We start from the raw sequence: 23,529 nt of genomic DNA on the forward strand, positions 1-23,529 counted from the left end.
CTCTACCAATGAATCTCAACCTGGTACCCGCCTTACCAACAATTAATTTTATATGATCATTCCACTTCAAATCGTTCCGCACGCATACTCCCAGATATTTTACAGAAGTAACTGCTACCAGTGTTTGTTCCGCTATCATATAATCATACAATAAAGGATCCTTCTTTCTATGTATTCACAATACATTACATTTGTCTATGTTAAGGGACAGTTGCCACTCCCTGCACCAAGTGCCTATCTGCTGCAGATCTTCCTGCATTTCGCTACAATTTTCTAATGCTGCAACTTCTCTGTATACTACAGCATCATCCGCGAAAAGCCGCATGGAACTTCCGACACTATCTACTAGGTCATTTATATATATTGTGAAAAGCAATGGTCCCATAACACTCCCCTGTGGCACGCTAGAGGTTACCTTAGCGTCTGTAGACGTCTCTCCACTGATAACAACATGCTGTGTTCTGTTTGCTAAAAACTCTTCAATCCAGCCATGCCATCTGTCTATATGCAAGTACTTCCTCAATTCACCTGTATTTTGTTGCACATTCAGTCAATTTATACCTATTTCCACCAAATAAATAAATATATTTACAAGAACTTAGTCGACCCCGCGGAAATTGTATAAGGTCCCAGAAATAGTTAACGTTCACTTTCTTGATGTCTCAGCTTGTATGCACGAAAATCCCTGCCCTAACAGAACCTGTTTACGAAAATGACGCAGAATAGCGTCGAATGCAGTCTTCCTCGCGGACCTAATGTGGTACCCACTCCATCATGTGCTACCCTTCCTGCTCTCAACATACGCAATTTTTCCCACCACTATGTAGAGGCTCCTATATCCCAGCACAAAGAATGTGAATGAATCGAGAATTATGATTGGCTCTTATCGAATTTATCCGCCAAATTAGTGTTGTCGTCAATATCGAAGCACCACCATCTTTTCTTTCTTCCTGCAGACTGGACTTTCAGCGGTAAAATTATTTTGCATAGATCGCTAAAGTGCGTTGAGAGTTAAACCCACAAAATTGTCTACAGATCATCAAATACACACACGACTCACAAGGATATGGGAAGCCAGGAACTTATTTACCAGTGTAACTAAATTAAATATAACGATTGCTGCTACTGTCTGACACCGATCCATGAACAGGTAATGTCTCCTCGTGATGGCTGTGATTCTGGAACGAATCTTAGAATCTATAGCGCCCATAATTTTCCAAGAAAAAAATCTCTCGTGGTTATCAATGTGCTGAATCTATACATGCCTCACGATAGGACACATAGTCATCCTCTCTAGTCATGCCACACCATAAACCACAGTAACTTTGCAATGCAATATATAGACATTTTACACAACATAAGCTACAATAACTTTACAATGCAATACATACACATTTTACACAAAGAGAGCAGTTATCTTTCATATCTGTATAGCACCCGAAAAAATTATGGTATACCTACACTCAAACCGGCTATATTTCACGATGCTGCTCAGTCCTAGGGAAGCACTGTCCACCCTTCCTTTCTTTCTACAGACGATACTTTCAGCGGCAATAAACTATTTTACATTGACCACCATACTGCAGCGACAACTAAACCTCGCGAAGTGTCGTACATATCGTCAAATACGGAAAGACTCTTGCTCTATTAGACTGCTCTCCCACTGATGACAGGACCTTGAATACAAGAACACAAGTATTTCCGGATCGTTTACCATAATATTATATCATTTTCGAGGCACTTCTCTATATCAAGCACACAGCAGTACCCTCCCGATCGCTCACGCAACATAATTCCGAAGATATAGACTGGAAATTATTTCTCTACAAACCTGAAACTTCAGCTAGGTGGAGCATGCTCTAGACCACTGACCAACTAGAAACAAACAGATGAGAAATAATATTTCCATCCGCAAATACTGATCTCGCTGATGTAACAGATACCAAATCATCCCTAATTTACAAGCCAGCTAAGGTGTTTCTCATGTCTAGAGAACAAAGTAAACGTCTCTTTCACCTGCTAGATGCACACCCTACAATCGATCTTCTCTCAACTAAATTAAGACGCGAAATGTGCAGAAGCAGTCAACCGAACAATTTACATGGTAGGGAATAACAGTACAATGCAAACGCATCTCCATATCCATTCTTAAATTTCCACTTGTTCACAAAAGCTATCCAACACATATTAATTATTAGTTCGCTATTCGGTCGTCTAGACTCTAGAGGATGGCAAAGTTAACTCAGATGCATTTCTACACTCCAACAGGCCTTTGCATTCGGATGGATGCTGCCATTAACGGGAAACGTGAATCATTCCCACCACAGGCCATGCATACACGGAATCGTTCTAGAAAACACGTCACATATATCTTTTATCATTAAACTTAGAATTAAGTGTTATGATCGCAGTCTCAATTGAAAGGCACCCAACAATGAGCGAAGTATCGGAAATACACCCTGCTGAAGGCTGTGTCGCTGGAAATGGAAATATATGTACCTTCCTTATGACTGGACATAGTCATCTCCTTTCCATAAACACATACTTTATAAACCTGATTCTCAAATGCGAACATATTATGCGCTTACCACTACTACTAAGTATAATACTTCATCAATAACTGATTGCCTATGATACGAAATAATACTTACCGAAAATCAACTATGCATGTGCATGTCTCTTATGAGTATTGCTTGCCAGTGCTACCACTGTGTCTCAGAAAGATAGATGTAATTGGGCAGACGTTAAAAAAAATCAGATCCCAACAACTACTACATATTGCTGTCACAAGCGATCTTGGTTCTACAGGTGCACACAAGTATCCCTGTTAAAAGCTATACCCGCTTTACGAATCGAGGTACGACATTACCTCTGAATGAGGTGGTTTTTTTCCAGACAAATACCGTGACGGTGATCATAGGAATGTGTATTATCAGCCCATGATGCAACATCTTGATAAAATCACTGAACTTTGAAAGTGATTCAGCAAAGGAATGTGATATGTAAGCGCTATTTGCGACTCGCTCAAACCGCCCCCAGCTAGATAATTCTACAGTATTTGTAGCGCATTCTGTCTCGAGACCATATCAGAGGTTCCACGATGTATCCACTGAGTTATAGGTGATGACTGATTGAGAAGGAACACAAACAGTAGCAGTAGTATATGATGTGCCGCTTGAGTTCGTAAAAAAATGTACACGAACTTCTCAGATCTCTAGTATTATGCTACCTGCTAGAAATGATGTCCATGATTTGGAATCGGGTCTTTCCATTCAACCACATACCTGCATTGGATCCTATTGACAATACCTTTAATGGTTACAACCACTACTCAATATATATTTCTGACACTTTCATATCTTGAAACGAGTCACCTTTCCCAAACCTAGCTGCTACAGTAAAATTCCAACGTGGTTTTAGTCACTCCCTACGCATCTTGCAACTTCTCCCATTTCTAAAGCTTTCTGCATGTGATCGTTCCAATTTAAGCCGGAACTGAGCAGAAGTCGGAGAAAGACATATCCACCACCTTTTGCAACCCATGTACAAATAGAATGACCTGAGTTACTGCAACAGGACCGTGTTTTGACCATTCGGTGGAAATGCGCGCAATGAGGTACATCTCCAAACTAGATAAAGATACTACAGCCTGAAGCAAAAAAAAAAAAAAAAAAAAAAAAAAAAAATGGTTCAAATGGCTCTGAGCACTATGGGGCTTAACGCCTATGGTCATCAGTCCCCTAGAACTTAGGACTACTGAAACCTAACTAACCTAAGGACATCACACAACACACAGTCATCACGAGGCATCACGGGGAATCGAACCCGGGAACCCAGGCGCGGGAAGCGAGAACGCTACCGCACGACCACGAGCTGCGGACAGCCTGAAGCAGATCCATGTCCATTCAAATCAGTCAGCCCAACATGCTACCATCGTTATTCTCTACCCCTCAACAGAGAAAAATTACGAACTATAGAAGCTCAACTAACTTCATCCGATGTAGAAGTCACCTAGGCATCGATGCTGGCGCGATAATACAAAGCTGTGGTGGGGCTCCAGCTCGGAGAAAGAAATTTCACAAAGCTCCCCAGAATAGCGCAGTGTGCAGCCATGCAAGCATCCCTAACAGTATACACAGTCCCTCACCGAATTTACACCTCAAACTGCTGCTGCTAGTGTGCTTCTAAACTGGCATTAAGAAGTTCTGATCCGCGGCCTTTCGCAGGAAACTAGACGTTGCATAGTGTAATTTAGGTTCTAACGGCGGATAACATAACACGTAACACATCAGCTGATTTTAAATAAAACACATCTACAACATAAGGAAACCGGAAGAGTTTGCTCGCGTTGTGTAGAGTCCCCAAATTACAGTTCGAACATGATTCACGAGCTCTACATTTAGACTCGTTTCGCCGGCCATTGTGGCCGAGCTGTTCTAGGCACTTCAGTCCGGAAATGCGCTGCTGCTACAGTCGTAGGTTCGAATCCTGCTTCGGCCATGGATGTCTGTGATGTCCTTAGGTTGGTTAGGTTTAAGTAGTTCTAAGTTCTAGGGTACTGATGACCTAAGAAGTTAAGTCCCATAGTGCTCAGAGCCATTTGAACCATTTTTTGGAATGTATGCGGCAACAGGAGGAATCAGAGAAAACGTCGACACCGAAACGAAGGGAATCAGGGAGGCAGTCAATTTTTTTCCGTCGAGGCAGCATTATACTGTATGTCTATTGAGTTACCAGTGATACACGCGAGTTGACTATTGTATTTGATGCTTTTCAGGAGTCGGGCAGAGAACCATTCACTTCTAAACTTACTTGCATCTGCATTAAAGGAAAACAGAGTGTTGACGGGGTGATCAATTGAGATAGAGCTGTAATGGGATACGATTTAATGTTTGATGCATTCTAGAGAAGGAGAAGTTGTTACAGGTCAATTTTTTCCAGTGTTTTGTCCGGATGCATCAGTCGCGTGACATAACCTGCATTCTACTCATATACAGCCACGTTTTCTGAATGTGGTTTAAAGCACTGTCGACTTGCAACCGTTAACAGTAAACCTGTCAGACATCAGAGGACTTCCACCTCATGTGTGATGAAACTTGACACATTCCTCTAAACGAACTCTGATTTATGCGATGTGCTTCATCCCGCCTGTCGCATCTTGGTAGTAAAATCGAGACTACAGCGTCATAACTAAGTTAGCGATAGGAGCTTGTGAGGCGCTGCAATCCCCGTGTACACATTTGCCCGACAGATATGCTGTTTCAGAGTTAGTGATGGAATAACTTGTAATTTTCACGTGTCGGGCGCTGCTGTTATGCGTTTATCTGTTTGCTTGTGGGATGTATCCCCTGCTACTAAAGATCATTTTGTACAGGCCTGATGCAGGCATCGTATAATTTGTGAACGGTGATTGGATGTGAACAGTGGACACTATACATCTCCAGAAAGCTATCTTATGCTCGTATCTGCCAAGAGCAAGTGTTTTACGGAAGTAATTTTTACGTTTTTACGAGCGGTCTTCTTCTGGTCGGTTGCAGATTAATTCCCTAATGGTGCTGCAGGGAGGGTAGGTCAATGGCTGTGTGAGAGGGTCTTCCACTCTCTAATTTTACCCTAACACAGTGAGAACGCTCTATGACTCCCATACACAGAGAGATAGATCGTAAATTACTGGTATACTTTGATGATTTATGTGTTCGAGAATTAACACTGAATGGACATACTGCACAGTAATCTATCCATATTCGCAGTGATACTCTCTAAGTGGAGAGGGGGTGGTTTAGCTATGATACTGAAACTGGAGAAACATGCTGTCACGTCACTGTCCGATGTTGAAGTTACTCTTAAATTGGTAAAAAAATGTTCTTGCTATCAGCTATGATGCTCATTATTAGAGTACATAGATGGTGCCGTTTCCATCCCATCCATGCACTGGCACGCTATTGCGCTATTGGACACCACATAAAGATTGACTGAAATCGCTTGTTTGAGTTGTAGAGAAAGTTTAACTATTTCCTTTCAAGTCCAGGTGGGCGTGGCATTCGCGAAAATTCATTCCAAGTCCATGGTAGTGCTCTCTGGTGGTGTCAATATGTACTAGGCCTCGAGGTGAACACAATGTATGCCACCATCTTGAATAACTGTAGTCGCATCATCAGACGACGTCACGGACGACAGTGCCCTCTGCTGGTGGTGGTGTGTACTAAGTCAGTGGGAGTCCAGACCTCCTGGCGAAAACACTGGATGGTGGTGCTGTCTCTAATTGTTTAAATAAAGACTGGTGCATGATTACGATAGTTGACGATTAGCAAGCATGTTTGCAGAGTGTTTTAGATGGATTATTATTTTGACAATTTAAGAGCTGTTTGGGTCTCTGGATGTAAATGTGTTACATTATTTACGAGTGGTTTGCATGTCTGTAGGCTGTGCAATGCGTTATTTTGACAGATTACAATTAGCAGGTGTGTGTGTGTAGAACATTATAGATGAGTTATTTAGGGGTAGTTTCCAGGTATGTATGCTGTGTGGCATGTCAGAGTGTGTGTTCTGTATCACTGTGATAAATATTCTCCATCCCTAAATAAATTGTTCCAAAATAAATAAAGTACACTCATTCCTCTCTCCAGCAGCCCAATGAAGACTGATTTCATTTCCCGCGAATTGCTAGGAAGAGGTGGCGGTCGGGTGACTGAGGTTAGTCCAAGTGTCCTTTCTATGCAGCAATTTTCTTAGGTTGGTAGCGAAACTCCAAGTGACCTTTCTTTACTGCCAAAATTAAAACTTGGCACCAGTTCCTAGGAAGAGGTGGCGGTCAGGTGATTGAGGTTAGTCCACATGACCTATCTTCCCACGATTTTCTTAGGTTGGTAGCGAAACCCCAAGTGACTTTTGTTTACTGCCAAAATTCAAACTTGGCAACAGTTCATAGGAGGAAGTGGCAGTCAGGTCACAGGTTAGTGGAAGTAGACCAAGTGGCCTATCTTCCCACGATTTTCTTAGCTTAGTAGGGATAACCGTGGTGTGATTCATTATGCTGTTGGAATTTTAACTTCCTGCCATTATTCTGGGGGAGGGAAGGGGTTAGGTTAGTGGAGGTAACCCAAATGACCTTCTTCCCGCCAAAATTCAAACTTCCCGTCAAACTCCGCCGTCTTGAATGACGTCATGGCCGTGATCTTGGATGACGTCATCACCGCCTAATGGATACATCTGGCAACAATGCAGAGTGGCTGAGGTTCCAATACTGAAGGAGGGCTGGGATTGGTCGACATGAAAACAAAGCGATTTGTGCTGTTGTTCCACAATGCAATCCAAATGGAAAACAAGAACGGAAACAACATCGCACCCTGCCCAATAAGGAACTACAGGCCATAGTCAGAGGAAGCGCCAGTAGACACTAGACACATCCCCTTCCAAGACGTGTCACATCAGGCAACTAACGCTCGACAACTACGCACTCCCCACTATGACTAACCCACAATTAAGGACGGCGAAACACATCTACGGTGAACTAAGAGGGCAAACGAACAAAAGAAAAATTGAGACAAAATTTCCAGACCACAATTGGCCAGCAGAGTCGAAAAGCATCTCAGAAGGTTTGCTAGCACGTGGATGCAGGATATTTCCTGGTTTACACTATATAGTAAAAATTGTTTCAGCATTTAAAATGGTATGCTATTCTCACTATTTACATATTATGTATAAGCAAGGGAAAGCAAGAAACACGTTATATTAAACCATGTAACACTGTATTACATTTAGACAATCGAGTGAGAAACAACACACTGGGATGCAATGGACAGAGCAAGTATAGAATAAATTTGATAAAAGTGGGGAACGAGAGTGAAACAGGCAGAGCAGAGAGAGAGGGAAAAAGTAATGGTTAAATAGAGTGTTTAAATCACTAATTGATTTCAGTGCTGAGCACTAATTTATTTCACTGCTAAGCTTTAATGATAGTGTGATAATCACTGTTTAGCACACATTATTTACACATGAGGGAAAAATACACAGACACCAAAATGATTACGATGGCACTATAAGATAACTTTGCATGCGAGAACCTAAAAAAACCTCTTTTCACTGTCACTTAATTGCACTTGGAGACACATGTAGCAGTTCTTGTTGCCTGTGGGGTGTGGAAGGGATGGGAAGGCGTTGGTGCCGACAACGAGAGCATGGGGGCTGTGGGATTGGGGCGGCGACGGCGGGGGGGGGGGGGGGCTGGCTGGCAGACAGGCCATCCCTGAAGGCGCTATTTGGTTGTTGTTTTACCTTCTTGTCTTCTTCCCGCAAGTCCGTAAGGAATTGCACACTGTCGGATTGCTTTTTTCGCGTTTGCAGTCAAGGCTAGCATCCATATCGTGGCCGTGCTCTTCGGTCTGGGGAACGGTTTCGCATCAGGGACGGCGAGTGCCGTAATTTGTATGTTACGTGTATCGTTTGGGCTACCATTTGTTTTGATGTCGGCCATAGATTGCTGCTAGCCCTGCATAGGAACCGGTGTTGTGAGGTATCCTTTCCGTTGCAGATTTCGCAGTTGGGCGATTCTTTCATATGAGTTAGGGCCTGCCTTTCATTATTTGGTACGGTATTGTGCACGAACTTGTACCACATAGGTCTGGCATGCTCTGGAATTGCCAGTTCTGGGATTTTTTTTCGACACTATTGGCCAATCGTGGTCTGGAAATTTTGTCACAATTTTTGTTTTGTTCGTTTGTCGTATTTAGTGCGCCGTAGACGTGGTTTGCCGTTCTTAATTGTGGGTTAGTCACAGTGGGGAGAGCGTAGGTCTTGTCGAACGTCAGTTGCCTGTTCTTGTTCACCATTTGGGTTGCTCTGTGAAACAACAGCGCCGTCGACAAATCTCAGCCAACACGTCGCCTATGGCACTTCGAATATCTCCCGCATCCAAATCCGGTAAAAGATTCCCCTTGGATCGTTCGTGCAATTTCTGTTAGTGCGCAAAGTATCTGTGCCATATACCAGGCTTTCGACAGGATCTTAGTGTTGATGTGTTCGATTCTTTGTCCCAACAATAGGTTTTGGTTTGGATGGGTCCTGGCGAGCCCTCTTATTGTCTCTAGGGTTGTTCTTTAACGGATATTTTTCTATGGGGTCTGAACGCACGATGACCTCACGCACTGTCAACTCACACTCTTGAGATCTGCAGAACTATCACTCACAGATACGACTTTGCTGTGCTGCGTAGTTCCGGTGTTAGTTTTAATTACCATTAACACATGTTCTGTTGGATAGCAGCACATAGCACGGACTAAATCGGTGTTTTGGTTGATACTCTATCTACATACGATGTTTGGTACCGATCTGAGTATCTCGGTATAAGCAATGGAAAAGTACAAGAACAGTTCGTCAATTTAAAATCTGAAATTTTTTAATTCTTACAACACAGCAGTAAAAATGGTGGGCACTTACAGCTTTTTTCTTCAATACTGCACAAAAATTCAACAAATGTAATTTGGAAATCCAGGGCCAAAATAAAATAAATGGGCACATGACTAATTAAAAGATTAGCATGTGAAGCCAAACAGCAATTGCACGTAAACGAACTTGAAGAAAAAGATTTCTCCAATTTTTCAACTGTTGCTGTGCTCCAGTCTGACCTAACTATCGCCGAAAGTATTTACCAAGGCATGACATTCTACGTGAAAGTATGCTTGGAAGAAATTAAAAAAAAGGGTATTTGTTTCATCCTCACAGAAAACACTTGGTATGTTGATGATGGTGATCTCAAATTATTCTACCAATTTTGGCTTCATAAAACTTATTTAATAAATGAGATAATCGAACTTCATCTTAACACACAGCTTAAACCTCAATTTATAGGACATTGTGAAAAGCAGGAATAGATTGAATTTTGGAGATGAGTGCCCAGCAATAATAAAAATTTACGAGACTCTACGCAGTTTATTTTAACACTATTTCCTTCAACCTATCTTTCTGAAATTTCGTTTGTGAAAATGAACTACTTGAAAAATAAATATCGTAATTAAAAGACGCACCGAGGATTGCATGCAGTCCAAACGACGCATATATGGTCGAAATAGCCGAAAAGTACAATAGACGTCAAATAAATTGGTATTTATATTTTTGTACCTAAGTTCACTTTGGATTTAAAATCAATAAAAATCCACTTTTAAGAAATGTTGACTGTTTTTATTGCCTTTGGCTTGTGAAGAGTATCGGAAATCAAGGGGCTTATAGGCTTTTTGTTATTTTGAAAGTTTGAGATTGGAGGTATTAGAATAAAGTTTTGATAATGTAACATAATTTTTTAACGAGACTACTAGCTGACTTGCATAAACTAGTCTGAAATCAACTTCAGGGACAAAATACACTGATCCCATATTCGTTTTTGATGGTGACTCAAAATAATCAAATTACTGATGAGTCCCTTTTTTTCCTGCATGCTTCACATGCGCCTGTCAAGGGACAAGAAAATTGTAAAAGTGTGCGGTACAGGTGAACTCCATTTCCACAGGGATGTGGTAGACAGGACTCAGTTAGACAGTCGCACTGTACTTTTTCTTTTAGTTCGTTCACAATTGATTAGCAGCACTTCATGTTATTTCATACATTCGCACTTAAGATGATAGTCATTCTGTGAGATTGCAATAATAATAATAATAATAATAATAATAATTTTATTGCTATGCAGCCATTACAGCAACAGAAAATGTTACACATATAATACAATACAACTGATATTAAAAAAAACAGGTTTGTTGTTAGTGTCACATTATTACAAAATGGTTCAAATGGCTCTGAGCTCTATGGGACTTAACATCTGAGGTCATCAGTCCTCTAGAACTTAGAACTACTTAAACCTAACTAACCTAAGGACATCACACACATCCACGCCCGAGGCAGGATTCGAACCTAAGACCGTAGCGGTCGCGCGGTTCTAGATTGAAAGGCCTAGAACCACTCGGCCACTGCGGCCGGCACATTGTTACGCTGAAGCACCAAAGAAATTTGTATAGGAACGCGTCTTAAAATACAGAGATAGGTAAAGAGACAGGATACGACGCTGCGGTCGGCAACGCCACTATAAGACAACAAGTATCTGGCGCAGTTGTTAGATCGGTTGTTGCTGCTACAATGGCAGCTTGTTAAGTTTTAAGTGAGTTTGAACGAGATGTTATAGTCGGGGCACGAGCGGTGGGACACAGCATCTTCTAGGTAGCGATGAAGTGGGGATTGTCCCGTACGACCATTTCACGATTGCAGCTTGAATATCAGGAATCCGGTAACACATCAGATCTCCGACATCGCTGAGGCAGGAAAAAGATCATTCAAGAAAAGTACCAACGACGACTGAAGAGACTCGTTCAACGTGACAGAAGTGCAACCCTGCCGCAAATTGCTTCAGATTTCAATGCTGGTCCAACAACAACTGTCAGCGTTCGAACCATTCAACGAAACGTCATCGATATGGTCTTTCGGAACCGAAGGCCCACTCGTGTATCCTTGATGACTACACGACACAAAGCTTTACGCCTCGCTTGGGCCCTTCAACACCGACATTGGACTGTTGACTGGAAATACGTTGCCTGGTTGGACGAGTCTCGTTTCAAATCGTATCAAGTGGATGGACGTGTACGGGTACGGAGACAACCTCATGAATCTAGGGACCCTGTATGCCAGCAGGGGACTGTTTAAGCTGGTGGAACCTCTGTAATGGTGTGGGTCGCATACTGTTGAAGTGATATGGGACCCTTGATACGTCTATATACGACTCTGACAGGTGACACGTACGTAAGCGACCTATCTGATCACCTGCTTCCATTCATGTCCACTGTGCATTCCGACGGACTTGGGCAATCCCAGCAGAACAATGCGACACCCCACACATCCGGAATTGCGACAGAGTGGCTCTAGGAACACTCTTCTTGGTTTAAACACTTCCGCTGCCCACCGATCTTCCCAGACACGAACATTATTGAGCATATATAGAATGCCTTTCAACGTGGTTCAGAAGAGATCTCCATGCCCTCGTACTCTTACGGATTTATGGACAGTTCTGCAGGATTCATGGTGGCAGTTCCCTCCATCAGTAATTCAGACATTAGTCGAGGCAATGCCACGTCCTGTTGCGGCACTTCTGCGTGCTCGCGGGGCCCTACATGATATTAGCCAGGTGTACCAGTTTCTTTGGCTCTTCATTGTATATTACAGTTGAAATGTTCATTTATATCGCGGAATGTGTGAGTAACTACCCAGTCATACAATATTTGTTTGAATGCTTGTTCCGGTAATTCTTGTAAAGATTGTGGAATGTTATTAAATAATTTATGCCACATGAGTTCATAGCTATTCAGTGATTTGGACAGTCTGTGCTTTGGGTTATAAATGCAACTGTTGCCTTTTGTGTTATAACTATGTACATTTTCTCTTCTTTTTTTCAGTAACTTCTTTTTTGTGTAAAATGAAACATAGTCTATGTGTAGTTTATTACAGTCATCATCTTTCATTCACAAAACAATAGTTTACGCTGCGATTTATAAGTGTTCCTCCATAAAATAATACCATATGTTACTATGCTGTGGAAGAAAGAAAAATAGGCTGTTCTAACATACGTTTTGACTACACAATCTGTAAGTCACCTTAACACATAGATCACACTTGACAGCTTCCGACTAATATATTGCACATAATGTCCTCAAGATAATTTATCCTCTAAATATACCCCCAAAAGCTCAACATAACTTGGATCATCTGACGGAATCTTGCCTTTAGGATTGTTGTCATTCAGTAAGAAGCCATTTGCTTTAAACCAAATGGATGCTTGATACATTGTCTTTGCAACACAACATTTAAGGTTGCTGATATCATTACCACACTGAATTGCTGTCTTAAACAACTTGAATAAAATTTCATGAGTGTATATGACATTTTCTATGACTTGAAAAAACTCATGTAGTGGAAAGTCACAGTGTTTTTGACATAAATTTGTTTCAAAATTATACCCTTACTCATTCTTCTTTACTTTAAAGTAATATTAACATATTTATGTGTTGTGACTGACAGGAATGTTCATGTTAGTTGCAAACAGTACATTAACTGTTTGTTGATGTTTTATCATCCTGACTGTTCTGTAGCTGCTGGTTACAAAGCCCCCCCCCCCCCCCCAAGCATATATCTGCCTTAGTTGATTAACACTTGCAACCCATAGTACAAAGACTTCCCTCCTACATCAAAGACACCAACCATATCCTAGATCATCTGAAATCCACACCCATCCCACTCTCACCACACCCCTTGCTTGCCAAAATTGATGCCACCTCCCTCTATAACCAACATCCCCCACACTGTCTGCTGCTGAACGTTTTCTCAGTTAGTGCCCACCTGATTCAAAACCTATGACATCCTTCCTACGCATCTTACTCAGCTTCTTACTTACCAACTACAACTTCACCTTTGAGGGGCACACATACAAACAGATCAGGGTTATGGCCATGGGAACCAGGATGGCTCTTTCCAATGCCAACCTTTTCATGGGTCACTTCGAGGGGGCTTTCCTAGGATCCACAAGTCTTCACCCCTGGATTGGTTTAGATACATTGATGACATCTTTACCATATGGAATCATGGTGAAGCTGACCTGCTAAAATTCCTAGAATCTCTGAATACCTTCTTCCAATTAAACCTCACATGGTCCTATTCTGAGTTCCATGCTACTTTCCTTGATGTTGATCTCGTCCTCACTGAAGGGCAGCTACACACTTCCATCCACATTAAACCTACCAACCAACAAAAGCACTTACATTTTGACAGTTGCCATCCTTCCCATGTCAAACGTTCCCTCCCGTACAGCCTTGGCATCAAAGGCAAATGTATTTGTTCGGATGCAGACTCTTTACAGCAATACACCACCATTCTTACCTCAGCCTTCACTGCATGTAATTATCCCATAGCCTAGTTAAAAAGCAGATTTCGCGGACCATCACATCCAATCCTGGTACTGCTGATCATTCCAAAAAACAACTTCGGAGCACACTATTGGTATTCCAGTATTATCATGTTCTGGAATGTGTTAATCAGCTACTCTGACAGGGGCATGACTTCCTAAAATTATGCCCTGAAATAAGATTCATTCTGTCTGAAATTTTCCCACCGCACCCAGAAATATTCTTGTCAAACCCTATGCTCCTTCTGCACCTATCTCCCCACCCTATGGATCCTACCCCTGTGACCATCCCTGCTGCAAGACTTGCCCTAAGCACACTCCTACCACCACCTATAACAGTACTGTAACTCGCAAAACATACTATCAGAGGGAGAGCCACCTGTGAAACAACACATGTCATATACCAGCTGTTATGTAAACACTGTTTGGCCGTCTATATCAGCATTTCCCGAAATGTACCCATTTTCCTAGATCTCTCCAATCCTTTTCCTTCACCCCTCTTCCTTCCACTTCAACCCTTCTGCAAGAAGAAGGAGCCTCTGGCTCCGTAAGCTTGCCAATTACAACTGTCTTTTATGTGTGTGTTCTGCTGCCCTTGGTGAGTAGATTTACTATCTATTCAGTTAATTAATTTAATAAATGTTAATGTTTATTAACTGATTGGGAAGGGTTCAATTATTGTCTGTTCTCTTATACCACTGCTTCATAAACTCCAGATCCTTCTGATACTCTGGGTGCAACTATGATCCTAATTTATGTTGGTGTTGCAATGCTTTCAGCTGACGTCTCACATCCATTGTGTTGGCTAATTGTACAGATTCCCTCTTCCAGTCAATGAAATTCATCTAAGGAACAATTGTGCTCTTCAACAGTGCCTGACAACTATTACTAATGCTGTATGGTTCTTGAAAACAGTCCGTCTTACACCAGTTATTATTATATGCTAAATATTTGTACTCAGCGTGTAGTATGTATTCTGTTCACAACATGTCACTTAGAATCATTGCCTGTATCTCCCACTATCAATCTCACATGCAAATATGCTGATTCCAAATCATGATTGATAGGTGTTCACATGTTATTTTAATCCAGAGTAGTAAACTTGGTCCCTATTTGTGATGTAGTCACTTTATGATTGTCAATGACTACTTGGTCCCAGCTTGTGATGTATTCACTTGGTGATCAACAATGATTGCTCATTTGGTGTAGCACGCATGAAACTGTGTGATGTTCCTGTACAGAAGGATTGTGAATCAGCTCTTGTTTTCTTTTTTTCATATAACTACAATCAGGACCACAAAATGAACTAGCTGAAATTATTGAATGAATTTCTCCCATTAACACAATGCTGGCACGTCTGTTATGTATATTACTTCATTACAATTCTCTGAATACACATTTTTCTCATGCCCAGTGTATGATTCTTACTGTATCTACAGCTAGGCGGTTCAAATAGTTCACTTTACTGCCATTATTTATGCCCCATACAAATGTACTGTTTCCATGTCATATCCTTAGAGATGTTAATTTTTTATATTTTCTGATAGTGTGTAACAGCACAAAAATAAATGAACAAGTTCCATAGAAGTGAATGCGGTAATTAATCTGGGGAATTTCTGTGGTTTCTGACAACAGTGCACTGTGCCTGGACATTTTGCTCATATGCCACAAGACAACTCTTTCTTTGGCTGTATCTTTCCTATTATCAAAAGGGCAAGGGAGTGTCCCATCAAAAATTTGTTTTATCTTAAGAGGTGTGTATAGATAGATGACAGATGTTAGTAAACAATAGTCCTGTTTCGGGTACAGTATCAGAAGAAATTGTCAATGTTTTTCAAAGAGTTATTAATTGGTTCCCTGCAAAAGTATGACCCTTGTTTCTATAAAAGAAAAAAATCACAGTATCATCAGTTCTATCAGACAAGTAAATAACACCAGTGATGTTTGAAGCACATGAACAGGAGTCAGTGAATAGGACAGACTATTCTAAATTTTTGAGTATACATTATTGTTTGGGTATACATTATTGTTGGAGTTCTGAATCTGAAGACTGGTTTGATGCAGCAATCCGTGCTAGTCTTCCTTGTATAATCCTCTTCCCCTCTGCTTAGCTGCTGCAACCTACATCCATTTGAATCTATTTACTGTACTAAAACTTGGTCTTCTTCTACAATATTTACCCCCATACATCCCTCCATTATTAAATCTATGATTCCTTGATGTCTCAGGGTGTGTCTTATCAACCAATCACTTCTTTTAGCCAGATAGTGCTATAAATTTCTTTTCTGGCCAGTTCAACTCAGTACCTCCTCATTAATTACCCAATCTACCCATATAATTTTTTAATTTTTGCTGTTATTCTGCAGCCCCCCCCCCCCCCCCCCACCTCTACTCAAAGCTCTATGTTGACGCACTACATTGTCATTACCTACATGGAGAAGTGCATTTTCAATGTTCCAGAGATCAACTTTGTGTGGCACAGGATATCATCTGCAGGTTTTTGCCCCTTGGCGAGAAGGTCCAGGCTGTGTCTGAGTTGACACATCCCACTACATACAAGGAACTGTGCATGTTTCTTGGAACTGTGAATTTTTTCTGGCACCACATAAAGATGCCACGAGTGTGCAAATAGTGCTCAAGGCTGCACTCTAGAGTGACCAAACAAAAGGCAACAGGCCCACTCCCTGGACGGCACAAACGTCAAAGTTTTGAATGAACAAAGCATGACCTCTCACAAGCTGCCCCTCCTAGAATACCCTCATCTGACTACACCACTCACAATTGTAACTGGTGTCAGCCAGTCTGCCATAGGTACAGTCCAGCAGCAACACCCTGAAGGGAGTTGCAGCTCCTGGAATTTTTCTCAGTGAAGCTCACAGAGCCACAGCAGTGTTAAGCCATGTATGATTGCTAGTTCCTTACTGTGTATTTCAGAACCTTGAAGCTGGGGTGCCATTTCACAGTTTTTAATGACTACTGCCTCTTGACAAAAGGTTTCTGTTGCAAAGAGGGCATGCAGATATCGCACAGTTCACCACTGTTATCCAGCATGTTGCTGGAATAGACAACATAATCATCAACTGCCTAAGCTGATTGTGTGCCTTTACTGCTCCACTCAACTATTTGGACCTCACCACTGCTGCCTCTATTGCCGATGCTGATCTCCTACAGCTGCAAAACGATGTAAATATTGGTCTCAGCTTGCAACCGTGTGTAATGCCAGGCATCCACAAAACCATGTAGTGCAATGTTCATGCCAGTACTGACTGGCCAGGCTCCCCCTTGGAACATGTCCGTCCAAACCATCCCCCAGAGTTCCACAAGGCAGCTTTCAAGCACTTGCACAACCCTGGCATCTGTGAGTCTGCTGTGCTCCTGTGGGAGTATTTCATTTGGCCCAATATCCAGCATGATTGCACCAACTGGGCCCACACCTGCATCCCATGCCTGTGCTCTAAAGTAGGCAGGCACATGCATACCACTGCCCCCTCCCCCCACCCCCCAGTGGACCATCACTTCTGATATCATGAATATCGTAGTCTCCTGCCATCATCCAATAGCCACTGGTATCTCCTTACTATTATCGATAGGTTCACCCAGTGGTCTGAAACAGTACCTCTGCCCAACATAACTTGCTACCAACCTGCTGCTAATGGCATGGTGGAGCAATTATACAGATCTCTAAAAGCTGCTCTCACATGCCACTCTGCAACTTGGACTGCTGCACTGCCTCTAGTTCTCTTAAGTTTGTGGGTAGCCCACAAAGCAGATTTGGGAACATCTGCTGCCAAGCTTGTGTATGGACAGCCACTTGCCCTCCCAGGCAACCTCACAGAGCAACACACCCTGCCACCCGGGACTGGCATGTCACCCTTTGTGCAGCAGTTTCACAACTCAGTGGTGCACCTGCACCCAGCACCTCCCAGGCAACACGCCGAACACCAGTCCTTCATGCAGTGGGATCTCAGTATAGGTGCACAGGTGATGCTGTGGATGAGGCCTATCAGTTGTCGCTCTGCCCACAGTACTCAGAGGCCTGCATCTCATCCTCTCATATGGCACAAAGATGCTCTCCTTGCAGCTCCACAGCATTGCGACCAACGTCTCAATCACCTGAAGCTGGCATAAACATGCGACCTCTCGAGCCCATGTGTGCCGCTGGCCATTGTGATTTAGGTGGCATCAAGCAACTGTGATGATGCCTCACCCAACACTGCCAAGCTAAGTGGCAGCCCATGGGACTCCAGGAAGGAGGCTGGCTTGCTGTTTGCCTTGCTGACCAACTCGACAGTGCTGCCAATTACTCAGCCACCTTGTCCACACTGTTGGACCTTCCCTCCCCGACTGTGGTACCTGAGTCGACATGCAAACACGCCACACCCCAGGCACTGATGGGCCATTCACTACCACTGCAGCACCAGCGCATGCCCTCCTAGTGGTGGGTGACCAGGCCTACCAGCATGGGGCACCCGCAGTGCATGCCCATGGCACCACTACAGTATGGTGTACAGTATACCACCCATGCAGGGCACACAGTGTGCCATTCTCCATGTGCCACCTGGCAACATACCAGAACACTACTGCCACTATTGTCACCTGTGCCCCAACTGTGCACCACGCTTCAATGTGGAAGTGGACCAAAGTGCAGTGCCACCCCTCACCCCAGCTAGTGATTTGGTCATGGGACAACGCAAAGCCAACCATATATGCTGTTAACATGCCTGCCATTGCAGCATATGCTGCCCTGCTGTCTCTACACTGCAGCCAGATATGGGGAACATGACACATCATCACTGCCTCCACCTTCACTACCACAGCTGATGCCCCCCTCACCAGCTCCACACTGCCATCTGGTGCACGGGCTGCAACCACCACCACTGCCGTTGGCAGTGCACCCCTCCCTCCCAACTGTCTCCTTCTCACAGTGGGAAACTGTGTAGCAACATGCTACAATGTATGTGCGCTTGACATCTGCCTGCTTCAGCAGGCAACAACCGTGGATGATGTGGATCGGCTGTGTCCAAAGTGGACTGAAGTAGTGGAATCTCTGTCCACCATGCAGTGCCCTGTGGCAGCCCTGTGGTTTTTCCAGAGAAAAGCATGCAATGGAAAGAGCTGACTGGCACTTCCTGCACCAATGGTGAATGATTGAAAACCTCACCTGAGTGAGATAGTGCTTCATTGTGACTGTCTTTTGTTCTGTGTGGACTTGAAGACAGGACTTGCTGTGAGGTGCAGTGACAGTATTCTGGTCGTGTACTTTTGCAGAGAAGATGATGCTGGTGAGTCTGTATTGCATGCTTTGGCCAGAAAATGATTGCGGACATATGCAAAACCTTGCTGAGTGCTGGTGGTAGAGTGTTAGAATTTTGCTCACACGGACCAATTTGAGATTGATGTTTTTCACTCTATCCCCAGCATTTTCATGGTATTGGTAGGCTACTTCCCCATCATGGAATTCCCAGTAATGACTATATTATACTGATTAGTGTACCACATGTCATCTGATTGCTGTATTCTACCACATGTGTGCCCACAAGTTTTCTTTTCTTGGTATTTGCTAGGTATGGAATAGGTGTGTAAAATTTTTGACTTTTATAATTCACTGCTTACCACTCTCTGAAACCTACAGTTCTGTGAGGCTTCTTATTTAATTTAATCCTGTTCCAATAAAGGAACCAAAAAATCAAGATTAACTTCCATATCCTGTTCACCTTTTTCCCTGTTAATATTAATACCTGTACGTACTAGTGTACCACAGGTTTATGTATGCAAGGTCAGTGAAGAAAGAATTCCCTACACGTCTATTGTCTTCTTGTTTGAACTGTGTATTGTTCTTGTTTCACTTCCATACAAGGCTATTCTGCAGATAAATACATTCAGAAAATACAGGGTGTACATAAAGTCCAGGAACACTTTCAATTATTTATTGCACAAGAACTAAACATTGTACAGATGTCATACATATTGCATTTTGAAGAGAAGCTCTGAAAGTTTTTTTTAACGAACATTCAATATGCAAACCATGAGTGACCCAGCAGACGTCAATATGGTAATTGAATTAGTGCCATACCCATCCCAGCATGGCATTGTTGACTGTGGCAGTCACTTCCCATATTCTCTCCTGGAGCTCTGCTACATCACGTGGTAGAGGCGGTACATACACCAGATCTTTAATGTGTCCCCACAGAAAAAGTCACATGGTGTGAGATCTGGTGATCGGGGAGGCCATTTCATGAAACAGCTGTTCCTTTCTGTAGCACAGCTGATCCATTGCACCTAAGCTCGCCATGTTTGCGACTAGCGCTGACTATCAGCAGATTACCAAACTACACTGTGGTGGTATACATGAAGAAAACTTTCAGGGTTTATCTTCAAAATGACACATGTATGATATCTGTACGATGTTTGGTTCTTGTGCAATAAATAATTGAAAGTGTTCCCAGAATCTATGTACACCCTGTACTTCCTAAAATTTACATTTATATCTCTTTTTCGGAAATGCTTTTCTCGCTATTAACGGTGTACATCTTATATCCTCTCAAACTAAGCCTTTGTAAATTATATTGCTCTCCAAATAACAACAATCATCTTCTATTTTATGTTGAAAATTCTAAACTAATTATCTCAGCACTGTCTGATTGAATATGGATGCATTCAATTACCTTTTTTATATTTGCCAATGTTCATTTTATAACCTACTTGCAAGACACTGTTCTTCCAGTCAGTTGATATTTGTATTCCAGTCTCACTCCCTTCTTGCCTTTTGTGGCTCTACATTTTTCCAGAAACCACACCTGCCCTCTCTGGTGTCGACTTCCATCAGTTTTCCATCCTTCTGTAAAGAACTTGTATTGGCATTTCACAACCAAGTTATATTAAACTGATATTTTGGTAATATTCACATCAATCAGTATCTGGCTGCTTTGGCACTGAAATTATTACATTTCATTTGAAGTCTGATGGTGCCTCTCATTCATTTTTCACAGCAGGTGGAATAATTTTGAAACTGTCTGTTCTCCTAAGGATTCTGAGGGAATGTCATCTGTTGCAGAGACCTTGTTTTGACTTCGGTCTTTCTGCGCTGTGTCAGATTCTTCTCATGAGTATCTCAACCCCCACCTGTTCTTCCCCATTCTATAACATCGCCTTAGAGTTCATTTCATTTCAAAATTCCTTCTACATAATTCTTCTGCCTTTCAGCCTTACCTTCCTTGCTTTGTACTGGCTTGTCATGTGAGTTCTTAATATTCATGCAGGGGCGTATCTGTTCTCCAAAGGACTTGTGGAACTCCAGTGCATAGTGATAGGAAATGATAGACAACACAGTGGTACAGAATGCACAATACACTTTATTTTATAGAAACACGATACATACAAGAATATGTGACATAACACTCTCTGACCATCAACACAAACATACCCACAGAGTGCCCACCGCTCCCCCCCCCCCCCCCCTTTCACTGCTAGTGCAGACCACAGTGTGGAGATCATGACTGGTGTGTGTGTGGAGGGCCGGGGGGGAGAGCAGAAGCACTGGTGGGGGAGTCTGGTGCAAGGTGTAGAGATGATATTCATGGAAATGAGTGGGTGCATGGATGGCACAGCTCCTGCGGGTGAGCATGGGAGGGGGAGGTACCTCTGGTACATGTGCATTGGGTGGGTCCATGAGCTTACTGTCCAGAGAGGGTAGGCATATAGTGAAGATGGTCAGGCAGCCATTAACAGTGAAATGCAAATGCAAAGTTGCAGGATTGACATTATCAGGTAAGGTGAGAACTTCCCAGAAATGGTGTACCAGGGACTCAGGTGAGATGGTGCAGTCATCATGGCCCCCTGTGACTACCAGCTCCTTGTCTGTAACCATGAGACTGAGATGCACTGGTTGAGAGTTTGCCAGTGTGGGCCACTTGGAAGTCTGTCCTGAGCAGCAGAAATGAAGTTGGACATCAGCTATAGGATGGAGCCAGATTGTCCAAGCAAGATGGTAGTCTGCATAGGCATGGCATGTTCAGTGAGCTGGGGAAGCTGAGATGCAGGGTGGCAGGCAGTGCTGCAAGCAGGTGCTAGCTCAGCCTGGCAGGTGGCAGTGTCAGATTGCAGTCGCAGACTGGAGCTGGACCGCCCGGGTGAGGCTGGTGCATTTACATGCATGGCGTGGTCAACGAACTGTATAGGATCAGTTGCAGTGCGACAGGCACACAATGGGTGCAGGCGCTGGTTGGGCATGGACAGCAGCATACTGTAAAGGCGATGGCACAGTGTGGGTGAGGCCATTCTGCATAGGCGCAGCATGGGGCAGGAAGCAGCATACTGTGCAGGCACATATGCAGCATGGCAGGGATTGTCTGACATGAGTGCAGGCTTGGGGGAGGTGAACAGCAGGACTACAAGAGCAGCACCAATGACACAAGGTGCAAAGGAGCAGGCACAGAATAAGCAGCAAGTGATTTACTGACCTTGGTAAATGGTGAGATAGGGGTGGCTGCATCAAGTGATGTGAGGTGTCAAGTAACAGGTGCAGGTCCGTAAGTGTAGGTGATAGGTGTGGAATGGAGGTGCTCAAGGGGCGATCAAGCCTCTGCAATTTCTGCCTGCACTGTTTGGATGTGGCTGTGCAAGGACACATTGTACTGTCAGACGCAAATAAGTGTCTTTTGCGTGTCCTTATTCTGTTGACAGATGTGTAGTAAGTGGTCAGTGCAGTCCACACACTGTTTATGTACCACTGCATGGGCTTGTCCGAGGGTGAAGGATTGTTGGCATCATCGCATTGGGGCAGTGAGGTGGCTGAAGTGCGTGTACTGTCAGCAGTGTGATCAGGAGGCATGTAGAAGAGTTTGTTTGCATGCAGTAAGGGCATAAGGCAAAAGGCCCATAGGAAATCAGCACTCAGGACCATCTCCGTAACACTGGAAATGGTGGACGACCATGTGAAGTGTGTAGCATAGCCAGGGTCTTGAGTATGTGTCTGGAATCCCTTAACAGCAACAGGAGAGCCATTAGCAGCTGTCAAGTGAATGTGCATGTCTGCAGACATAGGCAAGACAGGTGCGTGAGGGGCAAATATCTATTAGGTACATTATGTATGTAGATTGTGGACAGTTGGGAATGTAGGTCTGACAGGAATCATGCAAGGTATAAGTCCCTGCAGTCGCACTATTCAACTGTGTCCTCGGTGGCTCAAATGGATAGAGTGTCTGCCATGTAAGCAGGAGATCCCGGGTTCGAGTCCCAATTGGGGCACACATTTTCAGCTGTCTCCATCGAGGTATATCAACAACACCTGTCAGCAGCTGAGGGTTTCAACTAATTATCATTTATTCTAGAGAAGCTGCACGGTCATCAATGGTATCTGTTCTTTCGAGAATAGTTACTACCTTCATATATATATAGTTAAAAGGCTACTCAGCCATTGACCTTCGTCTGTGCGAATGCTCACAGGTTGCCAAACTCTTACGGGATTCATCACCTTAGTGTGTGCGAGTAATGAGTGGATGGGCAAATATCTATTAGGTACATTACGTATGTAGATTGTGGGCAGCTGGGAATGTGGGTCTCACGGGAAGCGTGCAAGGGATATGTCCCTGCAGTTGCAC

General features: G+C 43.2%; 1 protein-coding gene across 2 annotated transcripts in view; it reads left to right on the forward strand.

Annotated features, from left to right (window-relative positions):
• The window catches only part of LOC124550083 (UDP-glycosyltransferase UGT5-like), a 90,928-nt gene that overhangs the window by 16,298 nt on the left and 51,101 nt on the right, over positions 1–23,529 (forward strand). The gene's annotated exons all lie outside the window — the stretch shown is intronic.

Source organism: Schistocerca americana, chromosome 1 (assembly GCF_021461395.2).
Source record: "Schistocerca americana isolate TAMUIC-IGC-003095 chromosome 1, iqSchAmer2.1, whole genome shotgun sequence".
NCBI lineage: Eukaryota > Metazoa > Arthropoda > Insecta > Orthoptera > Acrididae > Schistocerca > Schistocerca americana.